The 13,295-nt window shown below is 41.8% G+C and overlaps 1 protein-coding gene across 6 annotated transcripts in view; it reads left to right on the top strand.

Annotated features, from left to right (window-relative positions):
- Window positions 1–13,295, top strand: part of slc20a2 (solute carrier family 20 member 2) — a 49,837-nt gene that overhangs the window by 13,570 nt on the left and 22,972 nt on the right. The window contains exon 1 of one of the 6 annotated variants that reach the window (XM_086206641.1): window positions 4,054–4,228. The exons of 2 other annotated variants lie outside the window; for them this stretch is intronic. The gene's annotated coding sequence lies outside the window, so the exon portion shown is untranslated. Of the gene's footprint in view, window positions 1–4,053; window positions 4,229–6,986; window positions 7,170–8,923; window positions 9,208–9,590; window positions 9,665–13,295 lie in introns of those variants that run through there. 3 more of the 6 variants (XM_086206640.1, XM_086206639.1, XM_086206642.1) reach the window with 3 other exon arrangements.

The following is a 13,295-nucleotide window of genomic DNA, read 5'->3' as shown; positions in this document are numbered from 1 at the left end:
TCATGATACCTGGGGACAGTTTCAACTTGTTCTCAGTCTAGTCAGTCAGTAATTTATTTTATTTTTTTTTAATTTTGGTTTTTCAACACTAGAATATGGAAACAAGTTGAATCGTATACTTCTAATATACATACAAATTTGAGTTGAAATTAAGATCCTTCACATGAGACCTGAAACTTTGAAAATTTTGTAAAACTACAGACCGCATGTAAAAGTGGTCTATAAACTGTATAATGGAATCAATAAACATGTTTGACGTGAACTAAACTGTTACCTGCCTCTGATCATCACTTTAGTGCTCGAGCCTCCTCGTGCAAAAACTCCTCGTCTAATAAACAGAAACTGAAATCAAGCGATTGAATAATTTTCTCTAGCTCTGATGCTTTCTGTATTGATTTGCAATACTTTAAAAAAATATTTTTTGTTGTTTGGAAATGGGTTTATTGAGTGTATTTGAAGAATAAGAACTACCAAATCCAATTTGCACAACAAGGAGCATTTTTTAACCCTCATTTATTCTCCACACGTATCTAAACCGCTCCTTGTAGCTGAAGCCCAATTTGTGTGTACGTGAGCATCATTTACTCAAACTGTAATCGATTAGAAAGGCACCAGGAGAGTCTTGACCTTCGCCAAGTTTCATGTAATATTTCCAGAGAAAATCTTTGCGGGATTCTTCAGGAATGAAGGCACATTCCCCGTGTCAACAACAATGTAACCCAGTCTGATGGACAAACGCAGGTGAAAACATTACCTCCTTGCTCGAGGTAAAATACATACCTGCTCTGCAGTATTTAGATTTTGCTGACAGTTGAGGAAATATAAAGTTGCTGGCGTTCACCAAACATGCCTGTGGCCTCTTCAGGTTCTATACTCGTCAGTCTTTTGCTGTTGCACTGCACGATGTCCTTTACAGCTTAACAAGATAATTTGGATGTTACTCAGTATTTGCTACATTCGAAGCAACAGTGGGACCTTGTTGCTGTTGCTGATACATTGTCGTATAAACTTTGTATGAACAATAGAATCATGTTGCCTATAGAGGGAAAACAACCAAGTTCATCTCCCATGACCAAGACCCGCTGTGTTGAAATACTTTCCTCCCAATTGGACAAGTTTTAGTTACCCTCGAATTTCATTGTAAACAACTTAAAATGATGACTCTGCAGTATTTACTCCGCAATGTATATGAATTTGGGGCAGGTATAGTTAATATATACAATAAAACACAGCTGTCGAGAGTCCTCACTTTTCAAAAAACAGACCTTAATCTTGAGGTTGTTAAACCGCTCCCTCGCGAGACCCCTTGATACGATTAAGGCTGAAGTTGTCATGTGAAATTCCCCTCACTATTGTGACCACTGGAAGTGCCGTTCTCACACTTCATCCGGCAGCTAAGCTAATGCTAGCAGCACGTTTGGAGGCATTACTCCTGGTTTTCACCTAGAATAACAGTGCATGGGTAATCCGCTGACTCACTGACTCGTAGACCTAATCCAGCTAGCCGTGTATGTCTCCTTCCACTGCGAGTAGGCTGTTTACGCCCAGGTTAAATGTTTCTTTCATGCTGCGTGTATGTATTGATGTGTGTCTTCGCGGAAGCCTGGCATTCCTGCAAAGTAGCGACAGATCACTGGTCCCCATGTCCCCCTGCCGTCGCCGCCATGTACCCCTGCTACGTGCGCACAGCAGCAGGCCTAATCAAAGCACTTCATAATACTGTTAGCTGGGTCATGTGCTAGAAGCCAGGATTAAGAGCAGGAGGGCAGAGGCCACTAGATCCAGCTTAGGAGGCAATGTTCCCCTCCTCTCTCTCTCTCTCTCTCTCTCTCTCTCTATCAGTCTGCCTTTCTCTGGCTGTCTTGGAGAAACAGATGTCCATTGTCCCAACTGACTGTTGTACTGTTTATACTCAAAGGTAATGAAAACATTTTCATGCTTAACTCCAAAAGACACAGTTGAATTACCAGTTTTTACTTTCACTTGATGCATTTTCTCGTCTTCTTCTGCATTATTTCGTCTTCTTCTGCATTATTTCTTCCCCTAACACAGCAGTGTGCCCATGTAAGCACAGTTACATTTAATTGTTCTCTTGCTTACCTTTTACCATCTGCTCTGCCCACTTGCTCCAGGCTGTAGAATTTCCACGGACTGCTAACGGTACATGATTATGAACATGTCATATGCCAAGGCATGCATGACAATATCTGCCTGGTATCAGATGATTGGTCATTTTTTTTGCATGTAACATTATCAGACAATTTTTTCCTCATTTATTCCAACAAATTTTTTGACAATTTTTTTTTTTTGCTTAAATAAACTCCTTATGATGTTTTGTCTCCAGTTTTTTTGTGTGTTCTGAAAAACTTGAAGAAAAAAAGATTTTTGGTTGTGTAAAAAAAGTCGACAATGTGAAAAAAATTCACTCTTTAATAGCGATTTAAAATACTTACATTAGCTAACTAGAAAACTAGAAACTAGCAGATCTATCTCTACGGATAAGTAACCACAATTTCACAATGTCTTGAGAGTTCCACTTTTAAAATGACCATCAGCCTCTACTCCAATCAGCTGCTGACCCTGGCTGGACCACACTACAACAGGGCGAACAGCACACCCCTCAGGTGGGGAGGGGAACCAATACATATTTACAAAATTACAACACTAATGTATACAATACAGACCTGTTGACCTCAAGGGTTATTTATGGTGAGGAATCAATATGTGAAATGTACAATTTCATTGGCTTTTTCAAAACTTATCAGAAATAAACCATTTCAAACGAACAATGTTTACATTTGGTCATTGTATTTGATATGATAAAAGTCAGCCCCATCATAAAAGTACACATGTAAAATGTGTGCGACCCTCTCAGCAAAAACATGAAAAATGGATCCAGAGAGTGGGTGTCAAAGGGTTAATTACATTCTTGACTTAAGTTCGCCAGCAGGGCAGCAAGATGAATCATATGAAATTAATATTTCGATGTGATCTTTTTTCTAAATGACATGAATTCTGCCACAGTTTCACACGGGACTTTAGCAACAAGAGAGAAGTGATGTCAGGACAAATAAAAATGACAAACATTCCAGACAAAAGAGAAGAAAACCCTACCGTTCGTGGCGGGAACGAGATAAAGAGTCTGATAGATGTTTCTCTGGTGTAGAGCTTGTTTTGGTTCACACAAAATTGGATACATTGCAGTGTTTCGCGACGTTTTAGCAGTACTGCAGGGTCACGCTACAAATTTACATAAATGCTTTCAATATCACCACAAACCTCTATATGATGAAGTTATAACAGCCTAGAAAGTCCCCCAACCACAGAGACTGAAATAGATTATTTTCATGTGCAGTGATGATTCACGAAGTTGTTGCATCCAGGCAATAAACTGCGGGGAATTATCTCTTTCGCAGAAAGAAAAAGCCTTATTTTCCATAATCATGCAGACCTACTCGCCAGTCCAAAATAGAAAACAACAACAACCCTTAAATCGATTCTGTGTTGTATGCAAAAACTCCTCAGCCAGATTCTCAAACGGTCACGTGACACCAGGGTATGTGAGATCACATGACAGTCCTATGTCTGCATTTTTGAAGAGCATTTTCAGATCCCCAATATTGATTCACTGACGATTAAGATGTCATTTAGCTGCTTAGTCTGGATGAAAAGACAAAACAGAAGACATTTGTTCCAATAACTGAGTTTAGACCAAAACATCATTAATCATGTCGGTGCCTGTTCCTTCTCCCGGGAGTCTCTTGCCCTTTTGCTCTGCGTTTTCAGCACTCACTAATTCCGGCACCCACTTTGCCCCAGTAACACATTTTAACACCAACCACTGCAACCCTAGATTACCAGCCTTAGCAGTTGAATGTGCTGGCACTGCTTTGTGAGTCTAGAGCCAGATTAACATTTCCCTGTTTCTACACTGGTGAGAAAAAGAAAGAGAGTGAGGGAGAGAGAGAGAGAGAGAGAGAGAGAGGTACTGTACGTAGGAAAGGAGAAGAAAGAGGAGGAAGGTTGAAAGCTTAGCAGTTGGTACCAGCGCTGATTCGTGGAAGGGGAACTGGAACTGTCCGGTCATAGCTTGAGTGTTGGACGGTGGTGAGTGAGGAAAACAGAGGAGGGGGGTCAGGGGTAAGATGACTCCTACATGCTCCAGCATGGAGGCAGTTGGCAGAAAGAGGTGAAACTGGACTGCCACCTTACAAAGGCACAATTGGTGGTAGGTACCAAAATTTTATGTCATGGGAAGACTAGTGTGAAAAAAATGGCTGGCGGTAGTGGTTAGCTCTGTATTTCTCTTTGAGGGACATTTTTATTAGTTAATTAGGATCGGTGTTGTTAGCTTGGTTTATTCTCAGAGGTGGTTAATGATCTCTGCTAGTCTAAAAGCATTATTACGGCCACAGCATCCTTTCTGTTGCTGCTATTTCAGTCTTTATGTTTGCTTGTTTGTGCGTCTGGATGTTTTGTAGTTTAACATTTCAACTTCATCTTCTAACAAGACGACATGCTGATTTTCTACAGATTTCGTTTTAAATGTTAAACCAATTATATCTGTAGAAGCTGTTAAAAAAAATGGCTGTCCTTTTTTATGTATTTATTTTGGATCCTCATTAAACTGCCACAGAACACAAACAGTGCATGATGAGAGACTGTACAGCGTGTCTCACTTACTTAAAACAGTCGTACAGTCAGTCAAATAGTTTTTTTTGGGGGGGGGGGTCACTTTAGTCACTTTGCCATTTCAGGGTGAGGGAGTCAAACCTGTGCACAAGTTCCACTGAAACCAGAGAGAGCTGACCTTAAGAGTATTTAAACATAACGGCTTACTCAACACCAGAAGCTAGAGGGGGGCTCAATTGTTTGCTGTTGTAACGTGGCTTCTATTGCTGTTGCTAAAGGCTTGCATGCTTGTTCAGTCTATGGAGCAAGAGACTGATAACTCAAGCCTTTATTCGTGATTTTTTATTAGGATTTTTTTCTACCTTGGTAATTACTTGATATTTAGTACCTCAGTTGGTACTAGAACTACTATCAAAATAGAATCTGAATATTAAATCCATTCTGTCAGCGTCTGGAAAGGCCTGTTACTGCGTGTATGGGCAGTATCCACCTCTGGAGTTTGTGAGGGGTCACAAGTCTCTGGGGTTTTTGTGGTGATGGTGGTGGTGGTGTGGGGGGTTAGGAACCCCCTGTCCTAAAGAGATGAGAGGAAGGAGATTGGCACTGCAGTTATGTTCCACTGCCAGGTGTACTGACTAGCAACCATTGTTCCTACAAGTATAGAACCAAACTCACCGCATTCAACATTAACAGTGTCAACCAAATAACAAGATATTCTACAAACACATTTACACAACTTGTGTTAAGTTTGGATATTTTTGATTCAAAGGATTCAAAGGATTCAAATTTTGCTGTGAAGTCTTTGATTGCTGCCTGTAGGCTGTGGTGACATCCGTGATGGGTGACGCTCTCGTCTCAGCTACAGCAAATCAAATGATACAAAAAAACATAAAAGAGGAAGCTGCTATTTCTAGTATTTGACAATTTCAGAAGCAATTTTAAAAAAGTGTGAGGGTGATCTCATCGGGGCGGGGTGGGTGAGGGGTGTTCAGACAGATTCAGCGGAGGCTCAGTGAATGGAGGTGAGAGCATGTTGCATATTAAATGGACAAGGCCACAATCTTGTATATAAATAAGAATTGAAGTGGCAACAACCTGCATTAAATGTATGTGATTTAAGTCAAAATATGGCGAGGAGATGCAGTATTTAGGGGTAGTTACAGTTTTTTTTCCTGCTTTCCAAGCATCGTGTACTTTGTGTACTCTGAAGTTATGTAAAACAATATTAAACTGTCCTGGCTAAATAAGAATGTCCATGGGATCAAATACGAAAACAATGTTTCTATAAAGGTATTCAAGACATGAAAGTAAAGTAGTAGGGGGCACTGTGGTTCACTCACATTGAGACGATTACAAAATTCATCTCAAGCAAGATTGGGTTTTTTGGGGGGCTGATAATGGCAACAATGGGGGAAAAAAAATAGCAGCCACTGAACCAATGTCAAAGTTTCAATCAAATCTGATAGTGACACACAAAGTGAGTCAGACTGAATGACGGCAAGAAAAATACACATATTTGTAAGTTCTTCTGACAAATACTGGGGGGGGGGACTGAAGTTCTACAGGTTTCAAGAAGAATGTGCAGTTAAACCAGCCTCCAAACCAGAGACGGGATCTCACGATGTCCTTGGTGCGTTCACACCTGTACCTGATCCTCGGATCACTCGGGATGCACAATGATACCAGATCTGAACGACGTGTGTTACCCATACTATACTAAGACAAACTGATGTTGGGTTTCCAATTAAAGCCCTCTAAAATGTCAAGTACTATGTTTCCTCTGAATTAATAGTGAACCATTTCTACTGTTAAAAGTTTGTTGCAGAAATGAGTGTACTTGTCTTTAATTTAAAGTGAATAATTTGCTTGTAAATGTCTCCTCAGAGCTCTTTGTTAAGGAATAAATCACTTTGCCCCTAAAGTCTTTGATGCGCTCCAAACATTTCTCATCTAAAGTGAGTGTCAAGCCCCTGTTGACTGGCTGAGTTAGTGCTGCAATGCAGACCCATGGCCATGGAAAGACTATAGCAGAGGAATTATGGAAATGTGTGTGTGTGTGTGTGTGTGTGTGTGTGTGTGTGTGTGTGTGTGTGTTTGAGGAGCCTTTGAAGATGGTGTTGAAACTGACATGTTCTATGCAGTCATGCATGCTGTTGTTGTCATTCTTGAGCGACCCCCCTCCCTCCTGCCAATGGAGTCCGACTGATCCAAACTCTGTACAGTGTGTGTGCGTGTGTATGTGTGTGTGTTTGGGTTTTAGGAGACAGCGCCTCCCTGCTGCGAAGCACAGAGTCCGAGGCAGCAGGTGCAGCTGACGCAGATAGGCTTTTTAGCAGGCAGGGCCAGTTGGGGCACAGAAAGGGAGTGAATAGACGATAGAGGAGAAAAAGCCACAGGAACTCCAACTCTAGATCAGACCTCTGAACAAATGAATTCATCAGCCCTTTTCTAGTCATTGTACAGTATGTGAGAAGGATCGGATCACTGGAACAGGACCAGAACTGCACCTTGGTACAATGTTGGCTTCAGCAGTGTATGTAAGTAATGTTGGTGTTGAATTGTGTAGTTACAACTGTGCAAAGCTTTTTTTTGTGATTAATCTAAATCCGTGATAAAAGATGCCATAACCTTTTAGCATTTTGTAACGGTTCGTAGTTTAGAAAGAGAACCTTCCAGAAAACACTGCACTGTGTTACCTTTTTTTTCTGTGGCTGGTTTGTTAGAATGGTCCATTATTATGTCAGAGGAGTGAAGGATTCCTCTTTTTCTGCTTTTAGTGGCAGTGTGAGCAGGTATTGAAGAACTGTTGGGGAGACACGGTCTCTGAATCTGCTTCATAGACCAAAAGCAGCGACCCTGCACTTGCTGAGGTCTGCACGCCTCGTTGGTTTGACGGCAACCGCAGCTTCTGTCCTCAAACCAAGTGGCATAAAGACATACTGTTCAGCATGTCTTTGAATGGGACGATTGTGGCAGCGAGAGAAAGGCGGAGAAAGTGAGGGGTGGCTCATAGCCAAGTAACTGTGTTGAGAGAGTGCGTTGTCATGTGATGACCCTTTTATTGCGAAGAACAATTGACCTAAATGGTCCAGTTTATTTCATCATTGCTGTAACAAACGTCATGGGGGACTGTAATCCAGAACCTGCTCCATTCAAGGCTGCAGTGGCCTGATTCTGTACCCTGATGTGCACCCCCCTAGAACTCATGTTGGAGGTGTGTGATATGTCAGATAATTTGTTACACAGAAACATCAGGAAGTGCTCCATAGAAATAGTTTGGAAAAGGGCATGGGCTTTCAGGAAATGTTCACCAGGTGACTGGATGAACCATTTGATGTTCACCATCGATCAGAAGTTTAACTTCATCCAGTCAGCTCAAAGATCTCATGTTCTTTGCTCTTCTTCTAAAGAAGATATAATCTACAGTTTTGATGTAACTGATGCTGTAGCAGCTATACTCGCCTCATCAGGAGTCACCATTGTTGTTTTGAATAGACAGTGGCACTCTCATCAGACGTAACTGATTGGGTGAGCCAATTCTGTTGAGTACACAAGCCTGAGATGGATTATGATCTTGCGAATCCAGCTCACCACTTCGTAGTATCATCACTTCCTCCCTCGTTGTTCCACACGTCTCCTCTTCTGCTCTGAGCTCTTTTCATCGTTCAATCTGTCAAACTCTAAAATGCACTGCTTCTCTCAGCCACGTTTTGTTGCAAGTTCTGCGGAAAAAAACAAACTCCATTGAAGCTCCACAGCCAACTAGTGTCAAGACAGTGTAACTGCAGTGTGACGCGGCCGCATCAGCATGCAACTATAAATACTCATGTTGGTGTAGCTCATGTATAGCACACAATTATAAATCAACCTTGTCACATTGTTGCTTTCTTCTGAACATGATCAGTATTTGTGGGTGTCACATGGACCCACCTGTGACATGTGATGTGCAGCAGTGAGAGTACTGACAGAAATATTGGTGCTCTGAATGCCCTTGATCTATATACAAGCTTTCCTCATCCATACTCAGGATCACCCCCTCTCCTCGTCTTCTCCCGGCTTCTTTATACTGCTCCTCAGACATTGGCTGCCTCTCCCCATCTGTCCTTCCTCTTTTCATCGAAGAGCCAGTCAGCACTTCACCTCATCCTCTCCAGTATTTGTCATTGGCTGGCATGTGTTGTGAATGCAGATATATTCCTTTAAGAGGCAGTCTAGACTCTCTCTTGCTCTCGCTCTCTCTTTCTCGCTCTCCCTCTCTCTCGCTCTCTTGCTTTTCTCCCTGTTGCTCTCTCCTTCAGTGTCTCCTGCAACACCACCACAACCTGCTGATTTCCCACTACAGCCTCTCCTGCTCCTTCCCTTTTCACTCTTCCTCTCCTCCTGTCATCAGCTGCTCTCCTTCACTCTCCTCTCATCCCGTTTCCTGTCAGTCACATGCTCACCCTCGTTTTAGTCCCTTTCCATTTTTTTCTGTCTTCCTGCCCCCCAACTGTATTTCTCCCCAATATTTTCAATTTGACATTTATTCATCTCCACCACTTTTCTCACCTTCCACTGATGTGAGGAAACATGAAGGTGAGTGGAGTTGATTTCCAACCTTAGGTGTCTTTTTCTCTCTTGATTTTTCTACCCTGATCAAATATATCTGTCTCTTAACTTAGTCAGGCATCTGTTTAGCTGTGCGCTGCCAGTGTCCTTGTAGGAATTCGCTGTAGTCGCGTATGCTTCAGGTGTAACAATTAGGCAGCAGTGGCAGGATGCTGCTGTGACTCATCATCTGATGCTGCATGTATGTTCCAGTTCTGGTCCTTTCAGCCTTGAAAAAGGGTTAGTTGATGAGAGGAGGAAGAGGAGGAGGAGGGGAGGGGAGGGGAGGGGGGTTTGAATCAGCGCGTGGATGGATAGTGCAGCCGCGTGTCAATGCAGACTGTAGCTCGTGACACAGTGTTTTGCACCAGCTGTGGTGCAATGGCATCCCAGGCAGATGAATGAGCATTGTACAGCAACAACGGCAAACAGAGAAGTGATTACAGTAAGTAGTTTGCACACAGGTTTTCGCTTTACAGCTGAGGGAACACAGCAAATGTTTCCAGAGGCTGCTGCTGCTACCGCAACAGATAAAAATGTTCACGCAGTCCCTTGTTACACTCGATTTGTTAATGAGATGAAATATTCAAGCTTAGGTAACAGGACGCTGTGATGTTGTCTTGTTTTCCTCTTGTTTTTTTTTTTGTTTTTTTTGTGTCATTGTTCTCATTATGTGTACTGTTTGCCACCTGACACCCGCAGCAAGAAAATGAGTCTGCCAAAAATAATCCTCAAGAGCATGATGCCTCACAGATTATGTCCCTTTCAAGTGTTTTTATTTTGGGTAGCTGTCTTCGAAGGGACAGCAGTTCATTTCATGCCGAGTATGAGATTGTAACTTATAAATAGACCGTATTTCATTGCTTTTTTTTTTTCTTTTTTCTCTCAACTAACTTCCACCCTGAAGGTGACAACTCAGCCATGCAACGCAGCGGCCTGCCACTCGGGGGCAATTTGGGGTTTACTTGCTTAGTTAAGAGGAGACTATGAAGTTTGTTTGTTTTTAAAAAAAACAGCATTTTTTTTAGATACACACAAATGAACAATGTTTAACTTCCCTTCCCATCTTGCCAAATCAATAGACAAAACGGCATGTGAAGTTCTTAGCAGGATCTACATCCATTAAAAAAAAAAAGGAACTGTACATTCTTCCAAGAACTCACTAGAAGCTCGGGCCTTCTTGGCCAATGCATCGTTGTCAGCTAGATGTTTCTTTTTGCTACCACCAGCACCTCCCACTTTGGATTTGCACGACTCTAATTCAACTAATGTCTTTAAGTCTCGCTAAAAAGGTCCATATCACACGAATTTGCAGTAAAACTCTTCAGTTTTCCACGCACGTTCACGCTGCACGAAAGTTTCTACACAGTGAAGCTGTTAAGTGAAGGAGCAAAACACATTTTCGACTGCAGCGGGTCTTTGGAGGACACTATTTCACTTTTTGGAAAGGAGGAAGTGGGCAGCCTTCAACAGGAGCAGGATGCCTCAAACCATACTCGTACCCAGACAGGGAAGTATGTATCTTATAAAGTCCCAAAAGTTGACAAAGAGTTCATCACAGTCATCGCGGTCATCTGGCTTGGTCATCGTTGAAAAGCTGTTACCTTGGACAGCCCTTGAATCCCAGCATCAGCACCTCGGACAGTGGTCGTGACAAACTTTCTGCATAAATGTCATAAAAGTTGCACCTGTGCTGAGTCGCTGTCCGTCACCCTCTGTAGGCGGATCTACTGAAAGTGCTTTATTATAGCTGAAGAGGGTTTTGATTGGTTTAACTTTTGGATTTCTTCCTAAGATGGGGAAATAGAAGTTAAAAAAAACAAAACACCTTGACTTAGGTTGCATAATGTTTTATGCAACATTTTTAAAATGGGCTTCACTGTGTTAACTTGGTATCCTTTTGAATATTGAAAATTCACAGAACTTGACCTTGAGCTTCAGGTAGTTTCTTCTCTAACATACCGAAGGCCGTAACAGCAAATCCATTTGCAGCAAATCCATTTGACTTTCATCACACACACATTGATCCCTAACTGGCTGTCTGGCACACACTATCAGAAATGATTGCTATTAACACAAATCAACGTATACCACAATATGAGGAGGGATTGTTGACTTTCTATCCAAGGACATGAGGTTATCCACTTCTTTACCTGTGAGAGTAGAAACGCTAGCAGGCAGAGCGTTCCATCTACACACTGTGAAAAAGACATTTTGATTTTTTTTTCTTCAAATTTCACAGTGAAAACACACAGCTTGTTCATGAAATCGCAGGAAGTGCGGTGTACCTTTGACCACAGCTTTGACGAGGTATTTCTCACTGAAGAGACCAACCTTTTTCTGATGCCGTCTCACATGTTGGTTTAGAATGTGGACAGCCTGCGTGTCTTTTTACAAGGTGGTCTGGTTAATCTCCATAGATCAGTGCAGATAACCAGCATGTCCAGGAAATTGATTTACAAAATAAGAGAGAAGCCTGTAAATGCATCCAATTAGGAGGAGATTGTAAAATATCACAATTAAGTTAATCTGCTATTAACCAAAGGGCTGTTTGAGTAGAATATTTTAGTTTTTCTGAGTATCAAATTACAATCATGTCAGTGCCTTCTGATCTGCTGACTTATGGATTTCACAAACCAAAGCTTTTAGGTAAATGTCGGGAAGAAATCCTCAGCTCAAGCGTAGGGTTCCTTGTTACCTACAGTAGCGGTAGACGTGCCGACTTTCTGCTCATGTGCTGGCCCCTGCTGAAGCACTGACTCTGTAATATTGGCTGCGAATATCACTGGAATTTATTTGCCGTTTAAATATCTCCTTTATGTCTCAATTTTGTCGTATTTCTATGCCTTGTGTCTGATGGTGCTATATAAATAAACTCGCTGTGCATGCTGCCGTCTGACTGATGCCCTGAGGATGTCTTTTTGCATTTCACTGCATATATTAACTTTATGCTGTAACCCTGACAACCACTGCTGAAGACCACATTGTTGTTGTTGTTGGTCTCTATAGTCCACTCAGTAGTTCACTCTTTACATTCTTACTGAATGCCGGATCACTTCTGCAGCGGTTAGCGTTTTACTCCTCGACTGTCCATTTTAGTCTTGGAGAAAATAGATTTTATGAGCACAACTGGGAGTGCTGCCGTGCCAACTGGTGTTTGTGCGTGACGTGAGGGCAAGGTCGTCAGAGTGGACCGAGCGTCAGCTGCACTGGCACCCAGAGATGATTTAAAGAGCCATAGCCGCTCGCCGTCATCTCTTGGTTTCTCATCTTCTTCGCTCATTACAACTGTCTCTGGTGATGTTGGTCCGTTGCTTGGACTTTTTTTCCTCTGTTGGATCTGAGTGGTAGAAGACCGTGTTTGACTGTGGGATCCTCATGTGGCGTTGATGTGCCCTGGATTAAACATTTACACGCTCTACAGCGCAAATATTCTCTGTAAAACTTAATATTGATACAGAAATCAAACAGAAACATTGAATTATCCAGTTAGGGGCATAAACAATAAATATAACTTCTAAGTCTCAGGATTCAACTTGGTAGGTGGGTAGACTTGCTCATTGGAGCAGCAACATTCAGTTAAAATGCTCATATAAAGTCAAGGACAAAAATCCAGTTGTGGTGCAGGAAAGATAAAGAGAGGAGCAATTAAAGGCTCGACTAAGGCAAAATAGTACATTTCTATTCTAAAATGACATTTTAAAGAAAACCTATGTTCAGTTTTTCTTTACCCCTGAAGGAAGCCTCTCAAAGGTCAAAAATACCCACATACATGAGAATAGGCCTAAGAAGAGACGATGTCACTCCTTTCTTTGCATTGGTGAAAGTTGTAATAAATGTAATTTATTTATTGCTCAGTTGTGTTTCACATCTGGGAACCAACAACACCATTTGGTAGCCTCTATCCAAATTGATTTCAGTTTTAGGAGGAACTCTCTCAAAGAAAGATTCCTATTTATTTATTTATCTTGGATAGGTTTGGATCTCGTCTTCCGGTAAATTCAGTTAACAAACACTTAGGAATCATTTCACTTTAATGGCTTCAGATGGGGGGATATCCCACTCTGGACGGTGTT

Source organism: Aulostomus chinensis, chromosome 6 (genome assembly GCF_037954235.1).
Source record: "Aulostomus chinensis isolate RoL2024-O1b breed Wild chromosome 6, RoL_Achi_v1.0, whole genome shotgun sequence".
Taxonomy (NCBI): domain Eukaryota; kingdom Metazoa; phylum Chordata; class Actinopteri; order Syngnathiformes; family Aulostomidae; genus Aulostomus; species Aulostomus chinensis.
The sequence above is the reverse complement of the archived record's forward strand: the minus strand, read 5'-3'. Positions and strand labels throughout refer to the sequence as shown.